Source organism: Pelodiscus sinensis, chromosome 8 (genome assembly GCF_052426305.1).
Source record: "Pelodiscus sinensis isolate ZL-2025 chromosome 8, ASM5242630v1, whole genome shotgun sequence".
Classification (NCBI taxonomy): domain Eukaryota; kingdom Metazoa; phylum Chordata; order Testudines; family Trionychidae; genus Pelodiscus; species Pelodiscus sinensis.
This window is the reverse complement of record NC_143059.1, coordinates 31,040,808-31,065,011: the sequence shown is the minus strand read 5'-3', so window position 1 is coordinate 31,065,011 and position 24,204 is coordinate 31,040,808. Positions and strand designations below refer to the sequence as shown.

The following is a 24,204-nucleotide window of genomic DNA, read 5'->3' as shown; positions in this document are numbered from 1 at the left end:
CAACCCCAGGACATTTGTAGGAGAACTACCTTCCTCTCTAGCTTTTATGCCATCGTTTCCTATAAAAAGATGAAAGACCCCTGTCAGTAGTTCGGGGAATACATTGCAGCATTCTTGAGGCAGGTTGGCTCTTTCTTACAGCATCTTATTGCTTCATGCCAAAATAAATGTTTTGGGCTATATCTCTGTTTTCAAATCAAGACTGAGGGTATGTTTACACTTGCACCCTCTTCTGAGAGAGGGATGCAAATGCAGCTGAGTGAAATTGCAAATGAAGCGCGGATTTGAATTTCCCGCGCTTCATTTGCATAATTGCGGACTGCTGCTATTTTGAAATAACAATGCTGTGTAGATGCAGTTATTTTGAAAGAAACCCCTTCTTTCGAAATAACCAGTAAACCTCATTTTTTGAGGAGTAAGGATTATTTCAAAAGAAGGGGTTTCTTTCAAAATAACTGCATCTACACAGCATTTGTTATTTCAAAATACCCTATTTCAAAATAGTGACAGTCTGCGATTATCCAAATGAAGCACAGGAAATTAAAATCCGCGCTTCATTTGCAATTTTGCTTAGCTGCATTTGCATCCTTCTCTTGAAAGAGGGTGCAAGTATAGACATACCCTGAGATCCTGGTGTTCAGAGCTTTAAGCATCTGCAGCTCCTGTAGACTTCCTCTGGAGTTGTGATCAGCACCTCTGTAAATTGGTCTGGTACCATACCATGGTTGCTTTGCAGTGGACTACAGCACAGATGGGTAATTTTAATAGAGCATAGGTAGGCATGCTTCATAGTTCATGTTGCCATCTATTTCTGTCAGTTTTTCTTTCTAGTAAAGGGTTGCTCACAAAAAATGATGAAACCTCAGGAGAAGAGAATAAGTGAGACTTTCACCGGAAGCCAGTGTTAGCTCAGACTGAGTCAGCGATTAATTTCTCAACTGGACCTGGTTTCTGATCCCTCATTTGCCTGGCTGGAAGCATAGTGAAGAAAATACGTTGAGCTCCTAAGAAGAGTATTTCAAATCACTTGAGCAATCACAACAGCCAATTAATAACTGCAATATTAAATTACAGCACACAGTGGAATTTGACAAGCATTTGATTGATCCCCATTTCTGGAAGGATCAGACTCTGTGGGAGATACAGTAGTGTGAAACAACAGGAGATGCCTGGGCCTACATGAGGGACATGGAGAAAATGAGGTTAGTGAGAAGGGAGAACAGTTCCATTGACATAAAGGGACTTTACATTGGACTTTCAATTTAGAGCGCAGGAATTAAAAGCTGTCAAATGCTTTGCGCTCACCTACCAGCAGAGCTGCACTGGCCAGTCATGTACTCAAAGGCTACATTTTAGCCATAGGCTATTGGAAAACAAAAATTATTTCTTGCCAGTTGTGCACAATTTTCTCATTTGCAAGGGATGACTGAGGAGACGAACTTGCTATTAAATCTCATAAGAACATAAGAATGGCCATACTGGGTCAGACCAAAGGTCCATCCAGCCCAATATCCTGTCTGCCGACAGTGGCCAATGCCAGGTGCCCCAGAGGGAGTGAACCGAACAGGTAATGGTCAAGCGATCTCTCTCAAGCCATCCAACTTCACCCTCTGACAAACAGAGACTAAGGACACCATTCCTTACCCATCCTGGCTTATAGCCATTAATGGACTTAACCTCTATGAATTTATCTAGTTCTTTTTTAAACCCTGTTACAGTCCTAGCCTTCACAACCTCCTCTGGCAAGGAGTGCCACAGGTTGATTGCGCTGTGTGAAGAAGAACTTCCTTCTATTTGTTTTAAACTTGCTGCCCATTAAATGTGCCCTCCATGCAGCACAAGTTTATTGGTCATGTAAATTCATAGCCTCACTTAATTTTAAGAGAACCACCTAGCAAGTTAAACTAGCTGTCTTGGTTCATTTGGGCATATCACCTCCAGCCTTTCTGTCTGATCTGAAAATATTATTGTCCTCAGACCATGGGAGTTGATTTAGTTGCTGGTGTCTAGAAGCTGCTCTGTGCCTCTCTGAAGCTCTTTAGGTCCTTGGGTAGAAGGTGTAATAGCTGTGCTAGATGCTAGTGTAGGCTGAACATCTGACATTGACATAGTGTTCAGCAGAGGAATTATGAGGGCAGAGAGTGGACTCTTGCTTCTCTGGCCTCAATTCATGCCTTGAGGGCTCAGGTTGTAATGAATTTCCCTGTCCCATATACCCCTTGTGAGCAGTGTGTGCTCCCATCACATTGTTCCCAGCTCTTGCCAGGAATTCTTTAAGCTTATCTTGGAAGAAAGAAATGTTGTTTTGCTCCTCTCCTGTATGCTGTACTTAGAGAAGTGAAAGTGACGAGGAAGACTTGCTCAGAGGCAGCGTTGGCACTGCACAGCATTCCAGCAAGAGAGAAAGGGTTTATCGCCTGGACTTCTAGTCACTGGAAAGAGACAGTGTTTTAATAGGGGTTTTGTGTCTGCGTCATTTCTGGTACATAAAGAGAAACCATAAATACTAGTTTGTACAAAGAAGGCAAAGCATGAAACCCAGCAGAACATTCAGGCTAATGGTTAACTTGTGTATTTCTACAATTTATTTTCCTCTCCCCTCACTTCCCACAAAACGACTTGCTTGTTCTGAATGTAAACACTGGCTTTTAGTATGTTCTCCCAACTGACAAAACTCTCCTTTCATGCAAATGTTTCTGTGTCTTTTGCATTTCTGATTACAAAAGCAAATATTCGGCACTCCAACAATACATCCTTCCAGTGCGGCTTCTTGTTTTAGTGTTTGCAAGCTGGTGCCTGTGGCTGGAAAATCCTTTGTGGTGTGGTGAAATATCTAACTAACAACTTTTCATAGAAATATGAATGTGCAGTAATGCAAAGTAACGATGTTAAATATTGAGTAATTAATTAATCAAATAGTTGATGCATTTTTGCATCAACTATTCGAATAGTTGATAGGGCACCTCTGCCTTTGAAGGGTAGCAACAGCCTTAAGGCTGTTGCTACACTTCAAAGAAGAAAGCGCTGCTTGGAGCCTGAGATGGCTGTTGCTATACTTCAAAGAAGAAAGCACCGCGTGGAGGCAGGGATGGCTCCATGCAGCACTGCCGCTTTGAAACGCTGTGAGGAGCCTGGAGTCAGGCTCCACACAGTGTTTCAAAGCAGCAGTGCTGCACAGAGAGTTGGCTCAATGTGGAAGTCTCCAGCTCCCAGCTGATCCCGGGCTCCACGTGGCACTGTCACTTTGAAACACTGCATGCAGCCTGAGGACACCCCGGCTGACCTCGGGCTGCACGCGGTGTTTCAAAGCAGCAGCGCCACGTGGAGCTCAGGGTCTGGCCCCAGGCTCCATGTAGCACTGCCACTTTGAAGTACTCCCTCCCCATTCCCCCACCCCTCTTTCTGATGGAGGGCGCAACTAGTCGACAAGTTGTCCATATCCCTAATGCAAAGCTGCTGATTGTTGGAGTCCACTGTAAAGGAACAGACCTGTTCAGAGGAATCACTTTTTCACACCTTACACTGAAACAGACATTAATGAAGAAGCTGAAACAAATATTAGATAAAATAACTTTTTAATGACTAAGCTGCTGAGAGGAAACTCATGCATTGGCTTATTATTATATGTAACTAATTTAAAAATAGTGGTAACAGCCAAGGGGGCATTCAAGTAGTTTGGGACCTCTGCACTCTGCTGCAGGGCTCCCAGCAGCCCTGCTTTATCCGGTGCTGTGGCCTTGTCTCACATTTGGACTGATGATGGCAGAGTGCCCTTTTCTCTTTGAGAGATGGTCAATGGCATCCCCTCCCCCCGTAATGGTAGAGCATATCCACTTGGATGGATTAGGCTTGCTGCAATCTCACCCTGCCTCCTTCCCTTACCCCCCACCCCTCCCAGGTGTGCTCCTTTAGTGGACTCCCCATGGCAGTGGGTGTTAACTTCACCAGCCTCTTGAGATGAATGGGGCAGTTCCTTCTCTCAAACATTCTCAGGGTGCCTGCAAATTCAGGCAGACAGCACTGGCTCCTTTACACTTGGATCACATTTTCATGGTTTTCTTCACAACCACGAGAGCTGGAACTACACTTCTGTGAAAGCTGAGATTCTGATGTAGTCATGTGACTCCAGAAGCAGAGGCTCTAGGCATGGGCTTATAATTCTGTGTTCAGTTCAGCCCTATATGAAGCAGTTGTTTGAGTAAGGGAGGTTCTGACTATAAGCCAGTCCAATGAACTAGTGCACAGCAGGTTGTTCCATTTCTAGAGCTGTGCCACTTTGGGCTTGTGCCAAAATTCCTTAGCCACTTTAAGTTCTCACGGCTTCACACTTCAAGAGTTTTTCCTCTTGACTTTCACATTCATTCAAAGTCAAACTGGCGGTGGCAATTCTCAAATGGAAACAGGAAGGCTAGTTAAAAGGAACTCCTGTACATTGCATAAGCATTTTTGAGGAGTGTTTGACTAAAAGAACTGTCAGGTGACCAGCTCTCTTGTTTGGAAACCAAAATGATGCTGCAACATTCCAAATTCAAAAATCTGTGTCTGTTTGAGGTGACAGTAAGGCAGCGCGCAGCTCCAGCAAGGAGGCACCATCTGGCTAAGGTGCTTCACTGCAGGAGGAGGCACAGCACCCTTTCAGCCGGACAGCCAAGGCTCTCCTATGGCTGTCACAAGATGCAGCAGGTGGCGAAGCAGGTAAAAGGGGCTGACTGGAAGTGCCCCCTCACTGGTCCAGAACTTTCTCCCACCCCCAGCACCATTTAGGGAGGACATGGTGCCCTTGCCCCTTCCCTCACATCCCAGCTCCCCCTCAAGATCCCTACCAGGACGCTGCTTGCTCTTCCCATCACTGTCAGGGAGCGAGAGGAACATACCCAGTCTGCTTGCATTCCCCTCCCTCCTGGATGGGGAGGGGAGGAGGCAGAGGAATGAGTGACCCACAATGTAAGCTTTCCTCTCACTCCCTGACAGGCCAGGGAAGAGCAAGCAATGTTTGGGTACAAATCCTGGGGGGAGAGCCTTCAGCCCTCCCTAAATTATGCCATTGCCCCTTGCCCTGATTTCTGTACCTCTCCACACACCCCAACCTGCGCTGGTTCCTGGGCCCCTCCCCAATACCCATACCCCTAGTCCCTGCCCTGACTTCTGCATCTCCCTACTTCTTCACCCTGTGCTCTGCACTCCTCCACTCACATACATTTCTGATAGATACTGTCATATCACAATCCTCCAAGCCATTTGCTCTGAGTCCCTCGGGGGGGGGGGGGGGGAGAGTTGTGTGATATCACAGTACCTGTAAGAAATGTAAGTTCCTTTCACCCCTAGTGCCTCTCCAGAGGTGGCAACAAGTTTTGCTTTGAGCTTTGATGAATTGTGTGTGCATTAAAAAGGTGTAAACGTAAAACTGCATGGTTGGTTTCCATTTTTAACCTTGGCCCTAGCTGAATTTTGCATAGATTCAGGACTCATTTTGGTAGTTTCAAATGCCTTTTCTTTTGTAGTTTTTTTTTTTTTTATAAACGTCAAAGGTAATGAATACATTAAGGTATGTCTACACTGCAGTTGGACTCCAGTGGCTGGCCCACACCAGTCGATGTAGGCTCCTGGGGCTCAGGCGAAGGAGCTGTTTAATTGTGGTGTAGATGGTTGGGGTCAGGGTGCAAGCCCAAGGTCTGGCACTCTTCCACCGTGCTGGATCCTAGAGACCAGACTTCATCCTCATCCTGAATATCTGCATTGCAGTTAAACTGCCTCTTTGCCTGAGCTCCCACAGGCCGGAGTCAGCTGGGATGGGCCAGCTGCAGGGTTTCTAATGGCGGTTTGGAGTAGAGACATGTACTTGGAAAGTCACAGAGGTAACTTTTCATGGCTTTTAAAGTGTTTTCTACCCCTCCACATAGTATTTCCTTAGCAATTTGAAAACAAAATCTCTGTCCTGTCTGAGAGAGCTCTTCTGTTGTATTTGCACACATTAGTAGAGCCTTACAGCCTGTGGCTGCCTGCAGGTTTGCATTTGCAAATTGGATGCCAAATTTCTAAGTGGGCAAAAGTGAGCACCTCTGCCTCATCCTCTCCCCCTACTCTGAGATCCCGCTCCTACTCCTTCCAGCCTCCCTCCCGCCATCTCTTGCTTTCCCTTCCCTTCCCTCACATGCATGGGGTTGGGATGCTGGAGTAGGTGAGGCCTTCATTTGAGGGTGTGGGCTCCAGAGTGGGGCCAGAAATGAGGGGTTTGAGGTGAAATGGGGACTTCGGGCTGAGGAAGGGGGTTGGCATGTAGGCAAGGGCGACTATAGCTGGGGAGAAGGGGGTTGGGTTGGGACTGGGACGAGTGGTTTGGGGTGCAGGAGTGGGCTCCAGACCGAGGCAAAGGGGTTTGGAGTGTGGGGAGGGGGCTTAGGCCTGAAGCAGGGGGTTGGAGTATAGGAGAAGGTTTGGGGTATGAGCTATGGGAAGGAGTTTGGGTGCAGGAGGGAGCTCAAGGTTGGGCTAAGGGTTTGGGGTGTGGGAAGGGTGCAAGATTTGGGCTCTGGAGGGTGTTTGGGTGTGGGTTCTGACCTCAGGCAGGCAGTTGAGGTATGGGCGATAGCTGGGCAGCACTTACTTCAGATGATTCCGGTCAGCAGCACAGAGGGCTAAGGCAGGCTCCCTGTCTGTCCTGGCTCAACACTGTTCCTGAAAGTGGCTGGCATATCTGACCCCTAGGTAGAGGGGTGAGGTATGTCTGTGTGGTGCGCACTGTGCGCGCCTGCAGGCACTGCCCCCACAGCTCTCTTTAGCTGCAGTTCCCAGCCAATGGGAGCTGAGGACGTGGCACTCAGGGTGGGGACAGTGCACTGTGCTTTCCTGGCCGCCCTTGAGCCTAGGGCCTGCAGGGAATCGGGAGGTGCTGGCTGCCTCCGAGAGCTGTGTGGAACCAGGGCAGGCAGGGAGCCTGCCTTAGACCTGCTGCACCACCAACAGACTTTTAACATACTGGTGCTGCTAGAGTCCCTTTTCAGACAGACATTCTGGTTGAAAACCAGACATCTGGCAAACCTAATATGGGTACAAATGTTGAATCTGCGCGGGCTGTACATAATGGCCGTTTATTGTTAGTTGAGTAGTAAGCTGTGGACTGCTCCCACTTCTTTAGGTCGGGGGGGGGGAAGAGGGGGAAGATGATTTTTAAAGAGCTCATTGAAATGTTTGGAGTGTGGAGCAGATCTGAAGCTCCTTACCGTGTTTGGTCTGCTCTCAGGATAAGGCTTGTAGCAAACAGAGAGGCAGGGTAAGGTGCATGCACATTCAGACATCCTGGATGTGTAGGTGTTATGGGCAGAGCTGGCCTTAGTATAGTATTTCCTTAGCAATTTGAAAACAATCTCTGTCCTGACTGAGAGCTCCCCTCTATTGTATTTGCACACAGTGGTAACTATGGTTATGTGTAAAATGTTTTTCTCCTCTTTTATGTTAAACTAAAATCTTCAAAATCAGTTCTGTGCAGGAGTCCCTCCAGTTCTGAACAAAACTTTGCAATTAAACTATGTTCTGAAGGAGATTAAGACCTGCTCTGCTGTTTGTGGTGTAAATGACTTGGGTTTATGTTACGGTAGCTCCTAGAGGCTTCAAGTGAATCAGGATGCTGCTATGCCAGTGTGAAGTTGCACCCCCATATACTTTATGGAAGTAGGCATTTTCACATTCAAAAGCCTAATTTGAATATACTTTATGCAAAAAGGGGCATGTAATTTGTCATTGAAAAGTATGCAATCTGCTGAATGTGTATATTCTAGGTGTGCATGTATCATTCCTGTATTTGAAGTTAGAAATATGAAGTTTGAACCTGTTTAAATATCTAGATGTGCTAATGAAGGCCATTAATAGTACCAGGGAACTTATTGGCCCAATACTCATGTCAATGATCTGTGAATAGTCTTGCTGTTCCTGTAAACCTGGAATATGGTTGGTCCTGTCTAGAGATGTAACCAGGTCACTTGACACTGGAACCCCTTTTGGATGTGTTACTTTTTCGTGGGAGTGTGAAAGGATTGACATTGAACACAAAGGATTCTCTCTTAGGCAAAATCTATAGATAGGCAGAAAACCAAAGAAGAGGGGCAGTTGTCAAACACCCCGATACCTTCTGCTTACCACCCAGATGGCAGCTGGGAACACCTAAGACAGAACATGGGGGGGGGGGGGAACTTATGCCCAAACTAGCCTGGCTTCTGAGAGAATTTGATTAGAACTACTGTTAGGGTAGGAAATTGCATGTACAGTAGACTTCCGATAATCTGGCATCTTTGGGACCCAGGGGGTGCCGGATTATTGGGAATGCTGGAGTATCAGGAGGTCCTCTGGCAGGGGGGCTGTGACGGGTATGGGCGGAGGGATCGGCGGGGAATGGTGTGGTATGGGGCGAATCCTCCGCCGTTTTGCAGGGAGGTGGGGGAAGCCCCGCGCAGCCGCCAGCTACAGGCCAGCTGGGGCTGCAAGCGGCAGCGGTGACTTGGGGAAGCGGTGGGGAAGAGCAGCTGGGGTGCTGCTGGGTTGGTCTTGCAGTACCGCCCCTCACCTGAGTGGCACTGCGGGACCAACCCGGCAGCACCCTTGCTGCTCTGCCCGCCGCTTCCCCAAGTCCTCCGCTCGTCGGTTTCAGCAGCGGACTTGGGGAAGTGGCACGGAGTAGCTCCAATTGTCCGGCTGGCCGGAGCAGTTCCGGGTTCCAGATGGTGCTGGACTATCGGGAGTGCCGGACCACTGGATGCCGGACAATTGGAGTTTTACTGTAACAAGTTTCTTAGTCCATTAAGCTTAGCAGGTGTGTTTTGTTTCGTTATTATTATTTTTTAGTAACTTACTTTGATCTGTCTGCTATTACTTGCAATCACTTAAATCCTAGTTTTTATACCTAATTAAATCCCTTTTGTTTTTAATAAACCTAGTGTAAATAATTGTTACTGGGAGGGGAGCAGCAACAGATGTGCATCTCTTTCATTGACAAATGGGGTGAACAACTTATACAGCGTGAGCTCATAAACTTTATGCATGGTGAGACAGATTTATCTGGGGGTTTGATCCCATTGGGACTGTGCACCTGGCTGCTGTCTCAAGACCCTTTGACTGATCCTTCCCAGAGCTGAGCCTATCTCAGTGTCTGTTTCACTCTGTTGTAGGTTGTGCCCCCAACTCTGTGTCATAGCAGGAGATGACCAGAGGTTGTGGCTTAGCAGGACAGGGTGGTAGGGTACCCCAGAAGGCTGGTATGAAGACTTAGTGGTATGATCAGCCCATCAAGTAACTGTTTCAAGGTGATCCGAGTGACTGAATCTGTCGCAGTCAGACACTGTACAAACTAGGGATGCCAATGTGTAGTCCATTACGTGATTAACCGAAAAGCCTTGGCTTATCGGTTAATCTTATCAACTGCATGCACTCCCCTCCCCCCTGCTGCCTCTATATCGGGGAGAGGGCGGGGAGGTCAGGAGCCGATGCCCATGAGGAACTGGCTTTAAGCAGGCTCCCTGTGAGCACCAGATCCGCCTGCCCCCTCCACACCTCTGTGCTGCTGCCTCTGATAGAGGAGCAGCAGCTCAGAAGGTGAGGAGGGCAGGTTGAACCTGATACACATAGGGAGCAGGCTTTTGGCTTTCTGTGCATGCTGGTGCCATGGACTCACCTGCCGCCCATTTGCTGCCTTCTACAGAGGAAGCGAGGTTAGGGAGGGGGGAGGCAGGAGCCAGCTTAAAAGCCGGTCCCCCTAATACCAGCTTCGTGGTGTCGTCTGCCCCCGTGCTACTGCCTCTCTATTAGTGGCAGTAGTATGTGGGGGGGGGGGGGGAGCGGGGAGAGGCTGCTCTGTGGGAGGCAGAGCAGCCTCTGACCACAGGGAGCTCAGACCTCCCCCTTTCCCCCCTTGTAGACAGGGGCTGCTGGCCCAGACAGAGGCTACTTCGCAGCAGCCTCCCTCCCAGCTCCTCTCTCCCTCTCCTGCAGCAGCCTCTATCTGTGAAGAGCTCAGACCCCCACGGACAGAGGCAGCTGCTGTACCAGCCTTTTTTAAACTGGCTCCCCTTGCGGACCGTCTCCTGCCTGCCGCCCCATGCTGCTGTCTCTGAAGCAGAGGCGAGGCAGCAGCGTGGGATGGCAGGGGATTCCCTGGGAGTGGGGCTGGGAGCGCACTGGCTGCCAGCCCTGCCCCAGGGACTATTGAATAGTTGTGTAACTGATAAGATTATGCATGATTACACGACTGTTCAATTACACTATATGGAACATCCCTAGTACCAACCTACAGCAAGACTCAGTCTCAGACTTGCTTCCCCAAAGAGCTTTTTGTCTGTCTATACAAGATGGGCACTGAGTGGAAGAGGAGATAAAGGTTCAAGGAGGTGAAATGAGTTGGTCAAGGTCACACAAGATCATTGTCAGATTCAAGAACCAAATCCGCTCTCCTTGGCTCTGGCCAGTATCCTCTTGGTTAGACCATGGTGGCGCATGAAGTAAAAGAAATGCTGTTGAAAGCAGGGTCCAATCTGTGATCTGTTAAGCATGAGACTGTCTTTCTAAAGAGATGGACTCAAATGTTTGACCTATTAACTGCTCACAATCTCTTGTGGAATGGCTTACAAAGAATTTCTTTCCTTTTTGGTAAACTTTAACCTCCGTTCTTGTGAGAGACTTGTAAAACATGCTGTGTTCTTATGGACTCCCTATTGCTGCTCTAAGGCTTCTCTCACACCTGCCTCAAAAAAGATTGTATTATATTAAACCAGTTGGGAGAGGAATACAGGCAGTCCCCGAGTTACGCGGATCCGACTTATGTCAGATCCGCAGTTACGAACGGGGCTTTTCTCGCCCCGGAGGATGGGAGCGGCGGGATGCCCAGATGCGCTGCAGTCCCGCCGCCCGCGTCCTCCGGGGCGAGAAAAGCTGCTCCGCGTCTCCCTGCTCTGCTGGGGGGTAGCCCCCCCCCAGAAGACCAGGGAGACGCGGAGCAAAGCCGCGGAGCACGCGGGCAGTGGGACCGCGGTGCGTCCCGGTCCCGCCGCCCGCGTCTCCCTGGTCTGCTGGGGGGGGGCGCAGCTAGTGCGCCCCCCCCCCCCCAGCAGACCAGGCTTTTCTCCGGACGCCTGTGGTAGAGCAGCTGGGGCGCTGCTGGTTGGTCCCGCAGCGCCGCTCTGGGCGCTACTGGACCAACCCGGCAGCACCCCAGCTGCTCTGCCCCAGGCGTCCTGATTCAGCCGCTGCTGGTCAGTTTCAGCAGCGGCTGAATCAGGACGCCTGGTGCAGAGCAGCTGGGGTGCTGCTGGGTTGCTCCAGTAGCGCCGAGGAGCGGCGCTACTGGAGCAACCCAGCAGCACCCCAGCTGCTCTGCCCCAGGCGTCCCCAAGTCAGCCGCTGCTGAAACTGACCAGAGGCTGACTACAGGAAGCCCAAGGCAGAGTTGCTCTGCCCCGGGCTTCCTGGAATCAGCTGCTGATCAGTTTCAGCAGCAGCTGACTTGGGGACGCCTGGGGTTCTTACATACAGATTCAACTTAAGTCATAGCTGGCGTCCAGATTCAGCCTGTTGAAACTGATCAGCGGCTGAATCTGGATGCCAGTTCCGACTTACATACAGATTCAACTTAAGAACAAACCTACAGTCCCTATCTTGTACGTAACCCGGGGACTGCCTGTAGAAGGCTCCTGGTTAGAATGGATCTGACCTAGAGAGGGAGGAGGCAGAGTAGCTCTTTTGGTGTTGCCGTGTTGTCCCACATGGTCTGGGAGTTGAGAACAAATATCAGCTGTACTTTCAGAAACTTCTCAGCATGGTTTGACCCTTCTCTGTGTTTTTAGGGAAACTGTTTCCAGCACTGCATCTATCCTGACAGCTTCCATCTGCAAGAGGCAAATGTCTGTAGAGAAGATAAGGGATTTGGGTGAAGTAGTTATCACTTTCCCCATGGCCTTAATGCTGCTGCCTTCTGTTGAGATCAGGATACTGGACTAGATGGATTGCTGGCCTAATCTATTATGGCAATCTGTGTATTTCTGAGACAGAAATCTGGTTATTAAATAGGAATGCTATAGGGAGTAGGGCCGGCTTTACGAAGTGCGGGGCCCCACCACCCAGGATTTTTTGTCGAGCAAAAAAAAAAAAAACCACACAACCACCCATGCCCCCACAACCACACACAAATACAACCACCCACGCCCCCACAGCCACACACAAATATCACATCAGAAGTAGATCAAAATGTATATCAATATAGTTGAACATTTAAAAAAAAATGCCATCCTTTATTATGCAGAATTGTACACAAAATAAAATCAGTTGCCTTAAGTGCAGGTCAAATATTTTCAATTGCAAACTATCCAATCTTTTCAATAAAGTTTAAAGTTTGATTTTTAAAAAGTTACCAGAGAGCGTTGCAGTTTTCTGTTACATTGATTTACTTTTTAAATAGCAAAAATTGAGTCTTTGTTAAGAAAGTGTCAGTTCTGTGGTCAAATTCCAGTCCTTAATGATTTCAACACCAATGATTTCACTAGGTAATATGGTGCCTCCCCACCATTGCCTCCTTTGCACTGCCCTTCAACACATTGCCTGCATGTTGAGTCCAAGGTCAGCCTACACAAGATTTTATCAATGATTTTTGCTCAAGCGATCACTGAGACAAGACAAGGATTCTCAATTGATTCTAGTCGGCTCTGCCTTTAAACACTTTAAAGTCTCAGATATAATTGAGGACTCCCAAATAGACTCTATACCATCAGAAATAAAACCTGTTTCCATCTTCTGTGACTTTGTTAGATGTGATTCACTATCCTCTGCTTAGTGTTCAAGTTGTGGTAGACCCTAAGCCAGGTCATATTAAGTTCAAGTCTTTTACCTTTTAATCATATAATCTGAATAACAACATTTCATTCTCCCAGCTCCAAGTCTTAAGTGAATTTCCACCCAAAAGAGCCAAAATTGATCACCTTGACACAGCAAGTGTGTCTACTGATCTCCGTGGCAAAGTAGGTATGTCTATATAAATAAGGTGTGCTCGTGAAGCCTTATTTATATAGACATACCTACAGTTGATTAACAGATGGCAGTAGATAGCTCATTCAGACCACTGGCTGATAATAGTCAGTCACCCTGACCAGTCATTAACCATAGTCATAGACTCACCCTACTCTCCATTGTCTCTATGATTCTCTGATGACCTGTGACAAAAAAGGAGGATGGAAAAGGAAACTGAAGGGAGAGACCTCTCTAAATTCACCAATCAAAGAGCAGTATTACCAATCCAAAAATCACAAGGAACGCCTACACAAAGTTATGAGAGTGATCTACAAATCATAATATTTTTAAAAAAATAAAACATGTTCGATTTTTATTGGCCTTTTGTTTCTTGAGTATTTAGGGTTTATGTTTTAAAGCTTTCCTCTTTAGCTGTAAGGCCCAGAAGTATAGAGAACTTTTTTAAAATTAAAGCTGAGATTGCTACATAATCAATTGACTCTTGCTTGTCTTGCTTTTAAGAAATGATTTCTTCTTATCAGTAAACGCGCAAGTTCTCTTGACATATCTACTTCCTTCTAAGTAGTCAGGATTTAGAAACATATATTAACATCTTGATTTACTATAGTATCATCCTAACAGAAAGCTATACTCATACTATAAAGTATCATGTGCATTCAAACAGATTTGTTAGAATTGTTTATTTGCAGTAAAACTCCTCCACAATTTCTAACTGCGAGTAGGATTTTTTTTCTTTTAAAATATGGCTGCTAAATTCAACAGAATATAGTGACATTTCAGACTAGAGGTTGGAGAAAGATAGTGGGCACCAGGAGTCTATTCCTTTCTCTGCCACTAAATTGTGGTCTGACCTTAGGTGGGTCATTTCACCTCTTTGCCTCAGTTTGCCCATTTGTAATGATGAGGATTGACATTTATAAAGAGTTTGGCTAAGTACACCAAATGAGTATTACTGTATACTTCTGGGTCTAAATCTTGACACGCTTTCCTTAAGAATGAGAAGTACCAGAGGGTGGATTTTCTGATGTACCATGTAATTAGTCAAAACTGTAGCTCTGTTCATTTTTTTCCTATATTGTTTTTAATGGGTGCGAGTTCTCTAGAGTTCATCTCACGTTCTCTTTACCCTGAGCCTGGCTCGTACTTTCTTCTGTCTTTCATGCTGAGACCTCCAGATTTTTGTTCGGTTGACAAGATCTGGGCAAGGTCCCCTCCAGTGCCCATCAGTGATAGTTGATGTATTGTTCTTAGGGGGTGAAGTAATGCAAGATCAGGCCCATATGCAGGAATTTCTCTGTGTGTGGGAATGCTGCCCCCCCCCCTTTTTTTTGGTGTGTGAATGTGGACCTCAAGGGTGTGAATGCACCTTCCCCCAAGTAAACGGGGAAATCAGCCCCAGCCTTCCCCAGGCTGGTCAGAGCGTGGGGGAGGGAGGCTTGGGCAGCATGCTTCTCATGCCTTCCCCTGGCCAGCCAGAGCACGCTTACATGGGGGATCATGGGAGTGCTTTTGCACTCTTCTTCCCTCTCGTCTTCCTCCCCCCCTCCCCAGTATATGGGCCTGAAGATGCTCTTCTTAGTGGTGCCAGTTGTAGAGAGGATCCTCTTGCTTAGCTGTTGGCTTTTGTTTGGATACTAGAGCTGGTCTTTGAGAACTAGCAGTAAAGGTGTTTCATAAACCAGTGCAGTGAGAGAGCTCTGAATGGGATTTGATTCTTTGTGCTACTAATTTTTTGAGGGGGGGGGGCAGGGAAGTCTTTGCTACAAACTGATGGGGAGAATATTTGGCCAAAGGAGAGCTTAGGGAAGGGAAGAGGTTCTGCTGGACCTTTTTCTAAAGAGGTTGAATTACAGATATACTTTAATAGAGAAGGAGGGAAATCCCCGATGAGAGTGTCTGTCTAGTAGCAAGCTGCTGGGTGCACAATTGCAAACATCTGTCTTGTCTGGGTTCTGCTGCATGGAAGGAAGCCAGCTGTGTGGAACAGCTGAAACTTGTCACCAGCAGCGCATTCTCCTTATAGACTCAAATAAGAGAGTTATAGAAGGAATAAAGGGAACCACTGCCATTCCACCAAACCTGCCATGTTGCTCAAAATAACTCTCAGCTCAGTAGTTGCTGCAGAAGAAAGCTGTTGTAAGTAACTTCCTGTAATTGTTTCTCTATTCAGTTCAGAGAAATGTTGCATGGTAAATTCTTTCCAACTTGCCTAATAGGGATGTGAAAGGTTCACTGGTTAACGGGTAAGCATCACCATTAATGGGTGATGCTTACTCCAGCCCCCACTGTTTAACCGGAACTTGTAGCTCCTTGTCTGCCACAGGCAAGGGGCTACTCTGGCCCTGCAGGGCCTGATGCAGACAGGACTGCTCCAGCTGCCCAGGGCAGCCTCTGTCCATGGAGGGCCTGGATGCCCCACAGGCAGGGGAGGGTACTTCAGCCCAGCTCGTCTAGATTGGCCCTCCTGCCCACTCCCTCTTTAATTGGTTAACTGGTTAAACAATATGTTTAACTGGTTAAGCAATTAAAAGGGATTTTACATCCCTAATGCCCAGATCCTATTTCAGTGTATCCCAACTGTTGCTGTAGACTGCTCTTTGTCTTCTACCCTGTTATGGTCTGATTCTGCTCCTTCTACAGTCCATGACATTGATTCAGTGGTGCAGGATCCATTCCTGGAACTTTCTCATTTCAGGCTTAGATCTGACTGTGTTTAATGACAGTGTTGCTAATTTTTTGTTTTGTTTTTCTTTTTGTCTTGGTAGTTTATGGAGAAACATTACTAGATGATTATTATTATTTATTTCTTGTTGAGTGCTTAAATAGTGTTTTACAAATAGCGGCAGGGTGAATGCACCTCAACAGCAGTGTTGGAAACAATCCATGGAAATAAATGTGGCACTTGAGCCTGTGTTTAAAGGCGCTTGAGATGATGGCACACGGCTGCTATATTTTCAGTACATACTAGGGATGTTAAGGACTAGTCGACTATCCAATAAGCAAATGCTTATCGGATAGTCGATTAATCCATTTCTTCCCCCTCTCCCCCGCCCCTTGCTGCCTCAATTAAACAGAGGCAGCAAAGGGGGGGAAGGAGGGGTGTACTTCAAAGCAGCAGCCTTGGCATTTGAAAGGGACAGCAGCATACAGCTGTGCGCCACTGCCACTTGGAAATTACCCCCTCTAAGGGGTCTGCTAAGGGCAGCTCCTGCTGGCGTCCAGTACTCCTCATTCTGCAAGCAGCAAGGGAAGCCAATGGGAGCCAAGACCGGTTATGCATTTTGCATAGCTGGATGGCATACCCCTTAAGCCAGTGGTCTCCAACCGTTTTACACCGAAGATCACTTTTTAAATCTCAAAACAGGCGAAGATCTACCGTCCCGCCCTTTCCTTGAAGCCCCGCCCCTTTCTTGAAGCCCTGTCACCTCTATTGTCCTCCTGTCCATCACTTGCTAACCCCAGCCCTTACTTACACACTCTGATAAACAGTTTATTTTTAAATTATGCGATATATAAAATTAAAATCACGTGTTTATAGTTATGAAATAAACGGTCTGTTTTTTATTCATGCTATTTAAATCTAAAATGAAGCATTTATAATTATACATTTTGTGGGGACAGAGTTCTGTGGCTGGGGGCAGGGGAGAGGCAACAGGGTGCTGGGAGGGCAGAGGACAGGGTTCTGCAGCAGGGGACAGGGTGCCAGTGGGGACAGGGTTCGAGGAGTGGGGACGGGAATGGGGACGGAGCTGGGGACAGGGGAGTAGAGTCTGGGGAGCGGGGACAGGGTGTCAGTGGCAGCAGAGTCACCTGCTCCCTCCCCCCCCCCGCGGGAAACCAGCATATGCCTCCTCCGGGCCCCCCGCGGCACAGGGAAACCCCGAGCGTGCCTGCCCTGGGGCTAACCCCTGCCTCCCGCGGCGGGGCCAAACCCCCGTGGGAGCCTGCCTCGGGGGCAACCCCCACCCCTTCCGCGGCCCGGCCCCTCCCCTCCTTTCGCCTCCCCTCCCCTCCCCTCCCCTCCCGCAGCGCAGCCAACCCCCGAGGGCACCTGCCCCGGGGCCAAACCCCCGTCCCGTAGCGCAGCGCGGCCAACCCCCTCCTGCAGCATGGCCAACCCCCACGGGCTCCTGCCCCGGGGTCAAACTCCCCTCCCACGGTGTGGCCCGGCCCGGCCAACTCCCTTCCCTCTCGCAGCACGGCCAAACCCCAGGGCTGACTCCCGCTCCCACGGCGCAGGGCAACCCCTGTGCCCAACTCACCCCTCCGGCGCCGGCGGCGCAGGGAAGCCTCTGCACTCCTCCTCTAGGGCCAGTGTCCCCTCCCCCAGAACGCAACAGAGCTGTGGGAGGGGGAGCAGCCCGCGCACTTCTGGAACCCCCGGAAGTGATGCGGGCTTCAGAGAGGACTTCCATCCACCCCGCGGGAAGCTGGCACTACATTAGAGGTAGGTAGTGGGGCTTCTAGGGGGTGGGGGGAAAATGGGGGGTGGGGTTGCCCGAACGCCTCGCAATCGACTGGTCGAGGCCTCGCGATTGACCAGTCGATCGCGATTGACGGGTTGGTGACCACGGCCTTAAGCCAACCTGACTGGTGTAGTATAGACCAGACTCTAGTGCTGAGCAATGATAGGAAGGTAAGAGGAAATACTAATGTTTTACCAAACTAATGGTGTCTGTCTAGCAGCCAACTAATATTGTAGGGTTAAAATTCTTTTAAACGCTATCTTGGACACAGTTGCCGTTTTGAGAGCTCAACAACAACAGGGACTCCATTTTGGCCACCCTTCTTCTCCCTCCTTTTCTCGCCCTTTTTGTGTTTTGGCAGGAAATCCTGCAGACATGTGACCATAGTCTGCCTGGTAACAGCAGAATACTTAAGGGCTCCCTCTGGCTTTGCCCGTGGCTGCCCATCTGAGTGGCAGAGTGCAGGGTCATTCAGACAGGTACGCCGGGGTCCGTGCTTGTTAGGTTTAGGGTTGTGGGAGGCACACTCGCATACGAGGAGTGACATCCACCTGCACTCCTTCCTGAGTAGAACATACCTGCACCCATGATGGCGCAGGGAGAAAGGGGTTCATTGGGTGTTAGGCCGAATGGATCCAGCCGGAGCAGGATCCTGCAGTTCAATCCTGCTGCAGTTCCAGAAAGTGAGACTAAGTCTGAAACCCGGTGCCAGGTGTCGCTGTGAGGTCTCCACCCCGTGACCCTCCACTGGTCATCTGGGTTCTTACTCTGTGCTTACCTGAGTCTCAGTCAAGCTTGTGTATTTTATTTCTGTTGTGGGGTCCTATACCATTCCTGTTTATACTGACCTTGTTTGCTGTTAATAAATCCTTGTTAGTTTACCTTATTGATTGTCCTAGACCTTGGGGAAGGCCTTATCGCTCCCAACAATAGATGTGGGTTTGGGGACGGGCCTGAAAGTTAGCTTAGGTTAAAACCATTAGTTTTCTGGCTAACAATATTAGGCATTTGTCTTAAAGCAGAGTCTGATTGTTGCGCGATTTCTTTAATCCGTGAAGATTAGCTTTGGGGCAAGTATAGAAGACTGTGCATGGCTGGAGTCACTAGGTTAGTAGAGGCCTTCTGAAGTGGCTTTGACATATGGGGGGATAGTCACTACTTGCCTGTAGGCTGCCCAGTATATCTGCAAAGTAGCCGCTAGGCACTTCCATTAATGATAAGAACAGTAGTGTAACCAATACAAATCGGCCTCTGTCTGCTCCCCACCCTCCTTGAAGAGAACAATGCCACGTGAATGCAGGCAGTTAGTTAGGTGCATGTTTTCTTCCTACTGCACACGTATTCCAAATGTGCTCGGGAGGAGGGAAAATTGGCATTCCTTGAGCAGGATGGAATAATTCCTAAGTCAAACAACAATTGTACAATGTCTGCCCTAAATATATGTCAAGAACTGTCTGAGGCTAGAATTAATCACAAAATAGTTAAACAGGTGGTGCTTTGATTGGTAAGTACCAAATCCACATAAACAGCAGCCAAAACCACTTTAGGTTACTTAACCACATGATGCAGAATATAGACAGTGTTTATGTTTGTATAATACTTAGCCATTAGCATCTGCAGAGTCTCAAATGCCAGGTGTGACCTGGGCAGTTGTTCGCCAATCTGTTAGTAGGTGCTGAAATGCTTCAGGGAAAGACTAACTGATTCACGCTGGCGTAAGGCTGTGTCTACACTGTGAAGGTTTGGAGACAAAAGTGCTCTCGACATGTAAAAGTTACCAGAAGTGAAAACTGGTCAAATCAGTTTTTCTGCCTCCCATTGTTGACATTTCATGGTCAGGTTGCTAGCACTTTGTCTGCAGATGGAGCAAAGCAGTGTGGGTAAGCATCCCGCAGTGCAGTGCTGTGTTGGGAAGGCAGAGCTAAGGATGTTAAATTTCGAGTAATTGACTAATTGAATAATCGAAGCAATTTGCTTCGACTATTTGATTAGTGATAGGGCACCTCCGTCTTAGAAGTATAGCAACAGTCCTACACTTCACCACTGGGGCCAGCGGGACAGTCCACTGCTGGCCCTGTGCTCCCCACAACATTTCAAAGTAGCAGTGCTGTGTGGAGCCCGGGGTCCCCACTGACCCCCAGCTCCATGTGGTGCTGCCGCTTTGAAATGCTGTGGGGAGCCCGGCATCAGGCTCCATGTGATGTTTCAAAGTGACAGCACCGCACACAGCCCGGGATCAGCGGGGGCGTCACCAGCCGATCCCAGGCTTCATGCAGCACTACTGCTTTGAAATACCGCATACAGCCTGGGGACGCCCCAGCTGGCCCCGGGCTGCACACGATGTTTCAAAGCAGCAATGCCGCATGGAGCCCAGGGTCTGGCCCCAAGTGCCACGCAGTGCTGCCGCTTTGAAGTACTCCCTTCTCTTCCCCCATTTTGCTGTCTCTTTCTGGTAGAGGCAGCAAGGGAGGAAGCAACTAGTCAACTAGTTGTTAACATCCCTGGGCAGAGCTGATCCCTGTGCTTTTTGGGATTCCCTCATAACTCTGTGAGCTCTCCATGTTAAGGAATGTCTAAGCAGCACAGCAGTCTCTCCAGCCCTCCCTCAGCAGTAGCAATCTGCCTGCCATTGTGCTCCTAGTACAGGGCAGAACAGAAGCACTCCACTGATTTGCTCTTTGTTTGTTCCCCAAAGGGAGCAGCTCTCTTAGCTGTTAGATACTTCCCGGAGCTTTGAAAGGTGAGAGGTGAATAATTACTGAGCACAGTCATCAGAACAGCCGTTGTGTGATACTGGCGGAAGTCTGTTCTCTTGACCATACAAACAGCAGAATCCATGCTGGCTCTTTGTCAACAAAGAGAGGATAATGGGAGGAGAAAAAGACAAAAGTCTCTTGCGCTTTGTCTACACTCCAGCGTTCTTGCACAAGAAGCTTTTTGCAGAAGAGATATTCTACAAGAAGCTTTTTGCGCAAAAGCACATCCACATCTCAAAATCACTTCGCAAAAGTGATGTGCTTTTGCGCAAGAGAGCATCCACGCTGCATGGACGCTCTTGCACGAGAAAGCTCTGATTGCCATTAATGGAATGGCCATCAGAGCACCTATGCTTTTTCTGATAGGCTCTTTTTGCGCAAGAAACCCCTGTGGAGTGTCCACACATGCCTTTTTGCGAGAGAGCTGTAGCACAAAAAGGAGTTATTCCTTGTGGGGAGAGGAATAACTCTACCAGCAAAAGCCCTCTGTCCTGTCGATTTACTGTATTTTTTTGTGTGTGCGCAAAAATGCACTTGAGGTGTGGATGCTCCGCTGGTTTTTGCGCAAAAACCTTGTAGTGTAAAAATAGCCTTGCAGAACTGGAAGATTTTTGTCATCAAAACCGGGTGTCTTTCCTGACAAAAGTCACCTTGTTGTTTAAATGCTCTCACTGTTTTGTTGCTAAAAGGCAGTTTTTGGTGACAAGCCATCCCAGTGTAGACAAGGCCTTATTGTGGTAGCTTGGGCTTCTTAATGCCAGATTGCATTAAGAGATGAGTGGTTGTAGAATAGAGGAACTTTAGCGTTTGAAACTAACTGTAGGGAAGCATTATAGACAGCCAAGTGTAGGCTGAAGTTACTGTTTTTGTTGTCTGAGTTTTCCATAAAGGCAAACCTCAGGGAGGGGACTTTTGGGTAAAATAGTCTGTATCAACTCTGGGTGAAATAGTCTGTATGGACTCTGGAACAGCTTGGATGCTGCACCTGTCAATGCCTTTGCCCTGTCTATTTCATATAGAACATAGGGTTTTCACAGAATGCTTCAAGTCTTTGACTGTTTCTTGCTGCAGTCTTAGCTTCTTGATATCATTTGAGAACTTTCAATTCTTCTTCTGTTGTGCATTTCCATTGATCTACTTTCTCACACTTGACCTAGGGATTCCAGTTCAAAGCCTGTGTAATTGTTTGAGTTTTTCCACTATGTAGGTCCTAGTTGTCTCCATTTTCATTCTGTAATTTGCAGTCCTATTAGTTTTGTCCTCCTTCAGAATTCCTCATTTTGTGATTATTTCCCCCTCCTCTCCTCCAGCACCATCTGGTATTAGAAATTTATCTAATACTGTTTTTCATGAAAACTTGGGAGTTTAGATGATAAGTCTCCTAGTTTGGTACTGTAAGATTGATATTTAAAGCGGTGTTAAATATTCAAAGTTTAGTTTGGAGGGCATCATTTGTTTCTTCAGATTGGCTTCAGAGTTAGGAAGGCAAGTCTGGCTTTCATTATTCCAGCTTGAATGCCTTTGTCTCCTCCTGTTGTACTTACAATGCTGCCAAGTTGTGAAACATCTGACCTCTTGTGTCACTCTTAGGCAGCATTATTAGTGTTTCTTGTGTGCTGATTCTCATGGTTCTGGTTTTTTCAGTCTTGATTTTCAACCCTATTAATTGTGCATAGGTCTGGATGTCTCTGGGTATAGGAAAGCAAGTTGATGTCACCTATGTGGAGGCCTTTTACCTTCTGTGTGACAGCCCACTGTATGTATCTTGGTTGTTGCGTGGCCTTTCTCACTACTCTGCCTGCCAGGACCGACCAAAGGGTTTACGGGGCCTAAGGCAGGACGCTGGGAGTAGGGCCCCAGTTCCGACAGGTGGATGGTGAATACTTGGCAGTGCGGGACCCTGAAAATGTAGGGCCCAAGGCATTTGCCTTGTTCGCCTTACCCTAGGTCTGGGCTTGCTGCCCGCTTTCACTAAAATGATTACTGGTGACATAACCATTCCAGATTAGGATGTCTTTACTCAGTTCACTCTTGTATATTACTTGACATGTTATATTTTCAAAGATGCGCTGTATGATGGTCCCATATTTCTGTAGTAAACTGTTCTATTCATTGTATCAAAGGCTTTTGGAAAATCTATAAAATTCATATAAAGTTGTGACTTTCAGCCATCAATTCTGTGATATGTAGAGTTATTTGATCTATACATGATTTCTCTTATTTGAATCCTGCCTGTTCTTGTCATAACTTTGAACCTACCACTTTTTTTATTCTTACTGGAATGATGTATAAATAAATACATTTTTGGGATAGACAGCAGTTGAATACCTCTCAGTTTTTGACCTGACCTTTCACAGCAGATTCACTACATGACCCTCTTCCCAATTCTTTAGTATTTTTTTTTCTGCTTCCCATATCTTTTGTAAGGTGCCCATAAACATGTATATTGTCCTCTTCAAATTGACCTTAAAAACTTCCATTGGAATCTTACCTGGACTGGTGCCTTTCTGTTTTTTGTCATATTTATAGCAATGGGAAAACAGTGTTCCTTGCCTTTAACTTCTGCAGTCTTGAGTTTGGATGAGAAACTTTTATATCCATGACATCTTGGTTACTGTCAGAAGTAAAAGTCTCACTGACTGAAGTATTAGACGTGAAAATAAATGCTTGAATGGGATTGGGGAGATGAAATGAAAGCTTAGCTCATTTGAAAACTAAGTCAGATGGAGGCTTACAATGTCTTTGCTAAAAAAGCAATATTACCTACTACAGGTAAGGAAGGTGTTTCAATTTATATCAGCCAAATGCAATATTTGGTGAAAAAAACCGGAATGTTTTTGTTAGGATGCAGAATTACCATGTTAGCTAGGCATCTTGACATAAAATAAAGAAAAAATAATCTTTATCTGTAAATGAGATGAGAGGCTTAGGGAAAAATCATTTGGACGTTTAAAATAAATATTTATTAACATTTTCTCTTAAAGCATCTTCAGTCTGGAGCAGGGACCTTGTCTGCAGAGTAACCAGTATCCTGTAAAAATAAACAATAATGCTAATCTTCCTCCTCTTGCGGCAGAAGGCGCTGGGAGTACTTTGTGTGTGTTGCCATCTGGAAAGTCTGAGCTAACTTAATGGTGCCATCTGCTGGCTGATATGAGAGACACAAACTTCGATGTCGAAGAATACAGTACAATACATGACAGTGGATCCTTGGTAGTTGTCGTCCGATTCTGTTCGACTTGTCCTCCATCTTCTCACTCCCAAATGTAATATACCTTTGCTGGATTCTCTTGGTAATATGGAGTTTAAAGGTTCATATTTTCCCCTCAACGGCTGACCCTATGTTAGCAGGTAAACTAAAGGAGCTCCCCACTGCCTTTTCTAGCTCGGGGTAGTCATAGCAATATGAGAGACAGTTTTATATGAAGGGGGAGCAAATGAAAACCCCAGGAATAGGCTGACTTGACCTGAAACATACCTCTTTCCCACATCAAAGTTCCCATAACTTAGCCAGATTGAGGTGGTGTATAGTATTTCTGCTGGAGCATTGTCAGATGGCAACAGTGTTGGATTGATGCTTCCTAGTACTGCAAAGTCACCAACAATGAGAGAACAAAAGGAAAAATATAAATGTTCAAGCTCTCTGTAAGATGTGGGTCCCTTCAAAGCTAGAATATTTCCCTTGTCTGAGAGCCAGCAGGGCGTGACTGAATCACTTGTCCCTGCTGTGCCAGTTCCTCATATGGGATAAAATCTAAGCTTTTTCAGCACTTCCCTTGAATCCTGGTCAGGTCTCCCTGCAGCTTCCTCATATCCTTTGAAATTAGTCTGTGAGGTCAGTTATTTGTATGTAGGAAAAACTGATTTCATTTTCCTCTTGCATATTAATTTCCAGCCTCCATCACCGTTATTTCAGTCTCATGTTCTCTGCTTATCACTGGAAAGACTCACGTGTATTTGTCTGCTGTGTTACTCCCAGC

The 24,204-nt window shown here is 47.2% G+C and overlaps 1 protein-coding gene and 1 long non-coding RNA gene across 10 annotated transcripts in view; one reads left to right on the top strand and one right to left on the bottom strand.

The window, feature by feature from the left end:
- Positions 1-24,204, top strand: part of PALD1 (phosphatase domain containing paladin 1) — a 207,572-nt gene that overhangs the window by 59,823 nt on the left and 123,545 nt on the right. The window contains exon 1 of one of the 9 annotated variants that reach the window (XM_075934974.2): positions 4,674-4,695. The exons of the other annotated variants lie outside the window; for them this stretch is intronic. The gene's annotated coding sequence lies outside the window, so the exon portion shown is untranslated. Of the gene's footprint in view, positions 1-4,673; positions 4,696-24,204 lie in introns of those variants that run through there. 9 annotated transcript variants of the gene reach the window in all.
- The window catches only part of LOC112545731 (uncharacterized), a 72,451-nt gene that overhangs the window by 31,233 nt on the left and 17,014 nt on the right, over positions 1-24,204 (bottom strand). The gene's annotated exons all lie outside the window — the stretch shown is intronic.